We start from the raw sequence: 9,058 nt of genomic DNA, 5'->3' as shown, positions 1-9,058 counted from the left end.
TCAATGAATATGCACAAAAGCATAATAAGAAAATTGAGCCTGTTTACACAGATCCAGTTGGACCTGCTCATTTAAAAAAGTAGGTTTAATATTTTTCATTCACACTTGTTCCTCTTGTTTGTATACAGTTTTTGAGCAGTTTGGGGTTGTTTATATTAGTGCTATGATGTATATTTTCTGTTAACGTAAGTTTGCCTCTTTGGAAATTTCTTCCAATATGTAGACTCCAAGAGATCCGCCAAATACTGACTGCATGAGAGAACTTTCAGTGTTTTAGAAGGCTATACGTTTAGAAATTGAGATATTTCTCTAGTGGATTTTGCTATGACAAAGGACGTGAAGCTATATGTAGTCAAGACTTTTTACACTTTTTTTCCCTGATTACATTTACAGTATTTCTATAATTGATCTTTCATGATGAAAGTGAAAAATGCATTTTGTTTTGTACACAAGGGTGTGAAGATTTTTATAAGGCACTGTAATTTATCATTTATGGGTCCAAATAGAAAAGACCAGATTCGTCTTTTCTCTGGCAAGCAAGTGCAATTGAGCAGAAGAAATTTTTAGAGTTTTCTAGTCATGTAGTGTACCAAATCCACATTATTCTGTTTGAAGAGGATAGTCTGTAGCCACTTATTACCTCAGACCTTTTTCTGAAAGGAATATTACCTATTTTCCTAGCGTGTAGCAGATGGACTCAAAACAAGTGGGTATAGTGTGCTCGTGCTAGCAGTTGGAGACGGATCTGACATCAGCACATAGTACATATACCCCCACAGGAAGTGTAGCAATTCAGTAATTTCCGTCTCCAAAGCAGTTTGGAGCTACCTCACGCTCGCTGAGCGTGTTTCCAAATTCTACACAACTAAATTCATAGAAGAAACCTACCTGAAGACGAGCCCCACTCCTGCGGTGATACCAGTCGGTCCCTCCCCAGTTGAGTTTCCCGAGGCGATTTCCGTGGTCCCTCGGAGGTAAGGGCCTCGGTCCGGTGGCCGGATCACGGCAGGGACCTAGCCCCCGAGTGAGAAGGGCTCGGGGCGGCATAGAGGCAGCCTCGGTCCGGCGTGGACTTGGCCCCCGAGCGAGACGAGTTGGGCGCGGCCCAGAGGCAGCGGGTGCACTTCCTTGAGCGCGGCGGTGACGGTACTCACCCTCTCCCCCCGCAGCCGGAGAGCCCGGGTCGCAACCGGGAAGCGCCGAAGACAAGGTAAGGCGTACATCTTTACTTGTTGGTCTCCGAGGAAGCGAGGATTCGCAGAGTCTGCCTGTGGCAATCCGCCACGGAGGTCGCCATTTTCCTGCCTGGTTTGTCACCGCGTGATAGGCGCACGATGGTAGGCGCATTGGTAGGTGCGCGTTCATAGGCGCCCGCTGATACGCCAGGCACACATGGAGCGTCAGAGAGCCCATGCGTCAGCGGAGCCGGCCCCTCCAGCATCAGGCATGAGCCTCTGCTCGGCATGCAACCTCAGAGCCACACAGAGCGAGGAAGCAGACTCCCTATGTGCCCAATGTGAAGAGGCCCTGGGAGTTCCGGGTCAGGACCGGTCAGCCCAGTGTACTTGCCAGTTCCTTAGGGAACACCCCGGACCTAGCAGGCAGCAGTGAGCAGCCGGGGACCCCGAGGGACCTGGTACCCCTCAGACCAGATCCTGCTTCGCTCTCCTGGGTGGAATTATTCAAGGGGATTCATGCCTTTGTCACAATGCAGGCTGCTCCCCGAGCGGGTCCATACGTACCGGATGACCCGGCCCCTGGACCCTCAAGGCCTAGGCACGGCCACGCCACCCGGAACCCCCACTTATGGGGATTCAGATTGCCCTGAGGAAGACGAGTCCCCCGAGGAGGGAGAACTGCCCTCGGGGGTTGAACCATATCGGACCATGAGGCGCTTCTTTTTGAAAGGGGATCTCCCAGGCCTGATCTCTCAATGCCTGTCGGAGCTGGCTATTCCGGGCCACGATGCCCCAAAGGAACCTAGAATGAACCCCCTGTTAGAGGGCCTGCGCCAAACGTCTCACCATTTTCCCCTCCTACAAGTAGCTCAGCAGTTAATCGATCTGGAATGGAATACGCCGGAGGCCTCATTCAAAGGGGGTCGGGCCTTGGCTGGCATGTACCCCTTAGACCCGGCAACCAAGGAGAAGCTGGCGTGCCCCCAGGTAGACGCCATAGTTAGCGCAATTGTGAAGCGCACCACCATTCCGGTGGAGGGGGGGACGGCCCAAGGATACACATGACCGGCGCATGGACACCATTCTGAAACAAGCCTTTGAGGTGGCAGCCATGTCCCTACGAATTGCGACCTGCTGCACCGTGGTGACACGTTCCTGTTTATCACAGGCTAGGAACAACACCCCGGGAGAAGAAATGGAATCAGCTCTCTCGTTCCTCACTGATGCAGCCTCCGACTTAGTCCGTACGGCAGCCAAAGGAGTGTCATCCTCAGTGGCGGCCAGGAGACAGCTCTGGCTACGTAATTGGTCGGCCGACTCCTCCTCCAAGACACGCCTCACGAGAATGCCCTTTGAGGGATCCCTCCTGTTCGGCAGCGACCTTGAGAAACTGGCCAATAAATGGGGCGCCTCCCCATTACCCCGTCTACCAGAAGACCGGTCAAGGAGGACCAGCGCCCCTTTCCTAGACCATCCAGAGGTAGAACCTCTCAGCGCTTCAACCCTTACAGGACTCGCTACCAAGCACCTCGTTCGCAGGCCAGGAACCAGTCCTTTCGGCCTAAGCACAACAAGAGGGGAACCGGCTCGGGTTCGGGTCCCGGCCGTACCCCACAATGACAATCAGCCGACCCATCCGGGGGTAGCAGCCATAGGGGGCAGGCTATCCCTCTTCTACCGAAGGTGGGTCGAGATTACCTCGGATCAGTGGGTCCTCGCCATCATCCGAGAAGGGTATTACCTGGATTTTCTTCGACTCCCGCCGGACAGGTTCGTGGAATCTCCTTGTTCGCCCATCAAGAGGACGGCCCTAGAGGTTACTTTGCGGAGGCTCCTGTCCCTAAAGGCCATAATCCCAGTGCCTGCAAGGGAGATGAATTCTGGGCATTATTCCATCTATTTCATCGTGCCCAAGAAGGAGGGCACTTTCCGGCCCGTTCTGGACCTCAAGTCAGTCAACCGATACCTACGGGTCCCCAGCTTTCGCATGGAAACTCTGAGGTCTGTCAAGAATTCAGTACAGCCAGGGGAGTTTCTCACATCCCTAGATCTGTCGGAAGCCTACCTGCATATCCCAATCCATCGGGATCATCAGCGCTATTTACGCTTCAAGGTCCTGGACCAACACTTCCAGTTCCGAGCTTTACCCTTCGGGTTAGCCAGCGCCGCGGACCTTTACCAAGGTCATAGTAGTAGTGGCAGCGTCCCTCAGGAAGGGGGAATCCTCGTCCATCCCTACCTGGACGATTGGCTGATCCGGGCGAAGTCACCAGAGGAGAGCCACCAGGCAACCAACAGAGTTATAGCTCTTCTGGAAAGCCTAGGATGGGTTGTAAACTTGAACAAGAGTTCCCTACAGCCTTCTCAGTGCTGGAATACCTAGGGGTTCAATTCGACACCCAGGAAGACAAGGTCAGCCTGACCTCCAAAAGGAAGTCGAAACTCCGGATCATCTGCAGGCCCTGCTGAGCGCCAGCCGGCCCACAGCTCGGGATTACCTACAGGTCCTCGGCCTCATGGCATCCACTCTGGAGGTGATACCATGGGCGCGGGCTCATATGAGACCATTACAACGCGCCCTCCTGTCTCGGTGGAGCCCACGATCACAGGACTATACCGTACACCTGCCTCTACCAACCACAGTGCGGAACCAGCTACGGTGGTGGTTGCAGCCCGGCCACATGAGCCGGGGGTCAAGAATGTCCTCCCCAACCTGGCCCCTGCTCACGACAGATGCCAGCCTGAACGGATGGGGAGCACACTGCGAAGAACTCACGCCCAAGGGCGGTGGAACAGAGAAGAGTCGGGTGGAACATAAACCGACTAGAGGCACGGGCAGTCAGGCTAGCGTGCCTGCGATTTGCCCACAGACTTCGAAACAGAACGGTCAGAGTGATGTCGGACAATGCCACCACAGTGGCATACATCAACCGACAGGGCGGAACCAGAAGCCGACAGGTATCCCTAGAAATAGCCCCCCTGATGACTTGGGCGGAAGCAAATCTCCAGGACATCTCCGCCGTCCACATCGCCGGGAAGGACAACACCACGGCAGACTTCCTCAGCAGAGAAAGCCTAAACCCGGGGGAATGGCAGCTGTCGCCCACAGCTTTCCAGATGATTGTGGATCAGTGGGGGACGCCGGGCATGGACCTACTAGCGGACAGGTCCAACGCTCAAGTACCCAGGTATTTCAGCCGCAGGCGGGATCCTCTATCCCAGGGGATCGATGCCCTGGTACAGCCATGGCCTCAGGGGATCCTGCTATATGCTTTCCTCCATGGCCCCTGCTGGGCGCCATTATACACAAGATTCAGCGGCACAGAGGACTAGTTCTTCTAGTGGCCCCGGACTGGCCAAGAAGACCCTGGTACGCAGACATGAGAAGACTACTGGCAGGGAATCCTCTACCTCTGCCTCCATACAGGGACCTGCTGCTGCAAGGTCCCATCCTCCACGAGGATCCAGCTCAATTCTCTCTTACGGTCTGGCCATTGAGAGGGCTCGATTGAAGAAAAGAGGATACTCGGAGCCGGTAATAGACACACTCCTCCGAGCACGCAAGTTCTCCACATCACATATATCAGGATCTGGAGAGTTTTGAAGCCTGGTGCGACTCTCGCAGCACCAATTCACATGCCGCTAAGATTCCTATCATTTTGGACTTCCTCAAGATGGACTTCAGAAGGGTCTGTCCCTCAGCTCCATCAAGGTTCAGGTAGCAGCGCTGTCTTGCTACGGTCCCAGGAGTGACGGCAACACCATTGCCAAACACCCAGACGTCTCACGTTTCCTGAAAGGAGTCAAACACATTCGTCCGCCACTGAAGTGGCCAGTGCCCCTGTGGAACCTCAACCTAGTGTTGGAATTTCTGGCGGGATCCGCCTTCAGACCCTTCGAGGCCTGTCTCTCCGTTTGTTGACCTTGAAGATGGTGTTCTTGCTGGCTGTATGTTCAGCACGCCGCATCTCAGAGCTACAAGCACTGTCCTGCCGTGATCCGTTTCTCAGAATCACTCCAGAGGCTATCCATCTTCGCACGGTTCCTTCCTTCTTACCCAAAGTAGTCTCACAATTTCACCTCAACCAAACCATATCCTTGCCAACCACGGAAGGTTTGAAGAAGTCAGAAGAAGGTCGAATACTGCGTCATCTCGACATCGGCAGAATACTGGCCAGATACTTGGAAATGTCAGAAGCAGTACGAAAGACGGACCATCTGTTCGTCCTTCACAGCGGGAAGAAGCAAGGAGAAGCGGCCTCACGGCCAACCATCGCCTGGATCAAAGAAGTTATCAAGGCGGCCTACGTAGAGGCAGGAAAACCACCACCTCTACAGGTCACGGCTCATTCTACCAGAGCGCAAGCGGCCTCTTGGGCAGAAACTAGGATGCTGTCGCCTGCAGAGATATGTAAAGCGGCGACGTGGTCCTCCCTCCATACCTTCTCCAGATTCTACCGTCTGGATGTTCAGGCCAGGGAGGACACAGCATTTGCGAGGGCAATCCTAAACGGACCTCGGGCAGCCTCCCGCCCAGTCCGGGAGTAGCTTTTGTACATCCCACTTGTTTTGAGTCCATCTGCTACACGCTAGGAAATGTTGAGATTACTTACCTGATAATCTCCTTTTCCTTAGTGTATGCAGATGGACTCAGCATCCCGCCCGGCTGCCGGTATACATGGGGATTCGCCGACTCACGGTAAGCCATGTTTGCTTATATAGGGCTTCCACCCTGCCGGGTGTCGACGCCTTCCGGTTGAGAACACTGGCGGTCTCCAGCTACCATCAATTGGTCAGGGTAATCCTGTTCATTTAAACGATCGGTCAGTCACACATATATCCATAAAAGCTTTTGCAAGGAAGATTACTGAATTGCTACACTTCCTGTGGGGGTATATGTACCCGTGCTGACGTCAGATCCGTCTCCAACTGCTAGCACAAGCACACTAACCCACTTGTTTTGAGTCCATCTGCATACACTAAGGAAAAGGAGATTATCAGGTAAGTAATCTCAACATTATACAGTACCTTTTCTTCCCTATAGTATTCTAGTTAGATTTTTTGGCACTCTGTGAAGGTAATTTTCAAATGCAATTTATTCAGGTAAAAGGGCTTTTTGAAAATTTCCCTCCCTCTATGCAATTTATTCAGGTAAAAGGGCTTTTTGAAAATTTCCCTCCCTCTATGCAATTTATTCAGGTAAAAGGGCTTTTTGAAAATTTCCCTCCCTCTATGCAATTTATTCAGGTAAAAGGGCTTTTTGAAAATTTCCCTCCCTCTATGCGGGTAAAGTACGCATACTTTTACAGCAACATTCCTGGGATGTGGTAAGGCCAGGGGAGGTAACAATGCTTGTAGTTGTGTATTTTCAAAACTAGACACATTGTTTTGGCTGGGAAAAGTGCTCCAGAAAACAGGTGCAAATCCTGCAGGTACTTTTTCCTTAGGCAGTTTACCAAGAGAAAGAATGCCGATAGTTTCTCTTTGAGATTTGGTGCAAAATCCATGGGAGACAGTGCCCACAGACTTTGTACTTGCCTACACATTTTTGAGAATTTCCCCATATAAATTTTAATTTTTGTTTGCAGATGCTCAGCATGGCTGTAAATCTGTGTTTCTTGTCTGAGGACCAGTAGTAGCAATGGAGCCAAACAGATAATATAGTAACATAGTAATGATGGCAGAAAAAAACCAAACGATCTATTCAGTCTACCCAGCAAACTTTTTATGGCAATAACTGCTGCACTGTGCTGGTTACCCCCAATCCTTGTGTTAAGGGTAGTAATATTTACAATCAAAACCAAGCAATTGTCAAACCGTTAACAAAATTACTGTAGCAACATTTTTACGGACTTTGTAGTCTTCTTGATGATTCAGACAATTCTGCGTTGAATATGCTTTGCTTTTGGACTTGGCAGTAGAAGCAGTTTTGTGCTTTTTTCCTAATATCTGCATATCAGTACCTTTAGACCGTAACATTAGGCCCATCGTTGGCTGTCATCTGAATCCATTTCCTTTTTCCCTACTGCTGTTAAAGCGGAGAGCGACGTTGCAGTTGTATCAAACACATCAAGGCTAATTGGTTAAGGGTAGTAATCCCTATACCTTCTGTTAAGGGTAGTTAATTCCGCTCCATGCAGATTACCCCCATGCACTCTTTTCTTAATTTCCAATTTCCAGCCTTTAGGAATCCACAGTGTTTGTTCTATGCCATTTTGAATTTGTTTATTATTTTTGTCCTCACCACCTCTTCCAGAAGGGTGATTCGGGGCCGGCGGTCCTGGGTTGAAACATGGGTCAGCAATGATTTATTTATTTATTTTTAGATTTTTATATACCGGTGTTCCTGTATGAAATACAGATCACATCGGTTTACATTGAAATAGAGCATGAAAATCGCCAAAAATGGCATTAATAGAACAAGGTTATGAAACTTGGAACAGGGTACATTAGTTCAAAATTAACAATAATGTTGTAACATTGATGACCAAAAGAAAAGAGAAAAAAGAGAAACCTAAACAACTTAGCTAACAGGTCTTATTGAGCATCAAAATCATAAAAGTATAACTGTGTCCTGCAGCAAGAGATTAGATACCGAGTCAGGTAGTAGTATGGAATATGGGGTTTGTGATGAAGAGACGCTCTTGCTAGATGGAGGGAAAAAATGTTCATGGTCTGGAAAAGCTTGGCTAAAGAGCCAGGTTTTAAGTTTTTTTTTTAATGAAGAGTGGCAAAGCTCAAGCCGAATGTCTGGTGGGAGCGCATTCCATTGAATGGGGCCTGCTGTAGATATGGCACGTTTATAATGCGAGGATTTTGTTGAGGGTACATAGAGTGTGCCTTTATATGCTCCTCTGATGGGTCTAGAAGAAGAGTGAGGACGTAGTTGGGTACTTAGTTGAAGAGGGGAGATATTGTGAATGGATTTATGAATTACAGTGTGTACTTTATATAGGATCCTTTGCTTTATTGGCAGCCTAGATCCCTGCTCAGCCTTCCCATTTGGTTGTGGTTTTATTTTCTTTTTCCCTGTACGTACCAGGATCAGTCCAGACGGTGGGTTATGTTCCCCCGTCCAGCAGATGGAGTCAGAATAAAAAACTCGAGAGGGGGCAGTATATAAGCCCCTCCCCTTTCCTCAATCTTCAGTATTCTTCTGACTCCAGCACATGTGAGCAAGGGACTCTGCGGTCCCCAGTGCAGGAGATTAGGTTTTCTAGTTTTCTGTTTTCTTTTGCTTTTTTCTCATAAAGGGATCAAGTAAATAAGTAAAAGGTATAATTTTGAAACAATTTAGTTTTCTGAGGAGACTCAGCAGGTTTCTGCCTTTTGAGTCGTGAGGTGCTTGCTGCCAGGTCTGTACCTTGTTTCTTTCATTTCCCCCCCTCCCCCCCCTCCCCTGTTTTTTCAGGGCACCCTCTTTGGGTATTGGGGGAGTGTTGGGGAATTTTCTTGTGTTAAAAAAAAAAAAAAAAGACATTTTTTCCTCAGGTTTTCTTGTTGTACTCTCTGTATTCGGGCCAGCCGGGGTGCATACTAGTGGTGCTAGTCACTCCCCCTCCCTCCCCCATTATTTTAAATTAGTTTCAGCCGCTACCGACCCACAGTTTGCGAATCCTTCTCCCGGGACCGTCGGACGCCGGGAGGTTTAGTCCTTCGACGCTCTCTCTGGGTCGGTGGGGGAGGGGTGGTCTGTGTGCCCGCGGCGTTTCTGCAGTGTGAATCGCACGCTTTTTCCTGTCAGTCCTTTAAAAAAAAAAACGAACAGACCATGCCACGCTCCTCTGATGTTCTGCCTGCGGCAGGCAGGCTGGTCGGCTCTCACAGGAGGGCCTCTGACTCCTGCATTTTGAGGATGAAGTCACCGAAGGACAGGAGGA

Source organism: Rhinatrema bivittatum, chromosome 3 (assembly GCF_901001135.1).
Source record: "Rhinatrema bivittatum chromosome 3, aRhiBiv1.1, whole genome shotgun sequence".
NCBI classification, from domain to species: Eukaryota; Metazoa; Chordata; class Amphibia; order Gymnophiona; family Rhinatrematidae; genus Rhinatrema; species Rhinatrema bivittatum.
The sequence above is the reverse complement of the archived record's forward strand: the minus strand, read 5'-3'. Positions refer to the sequence as shown.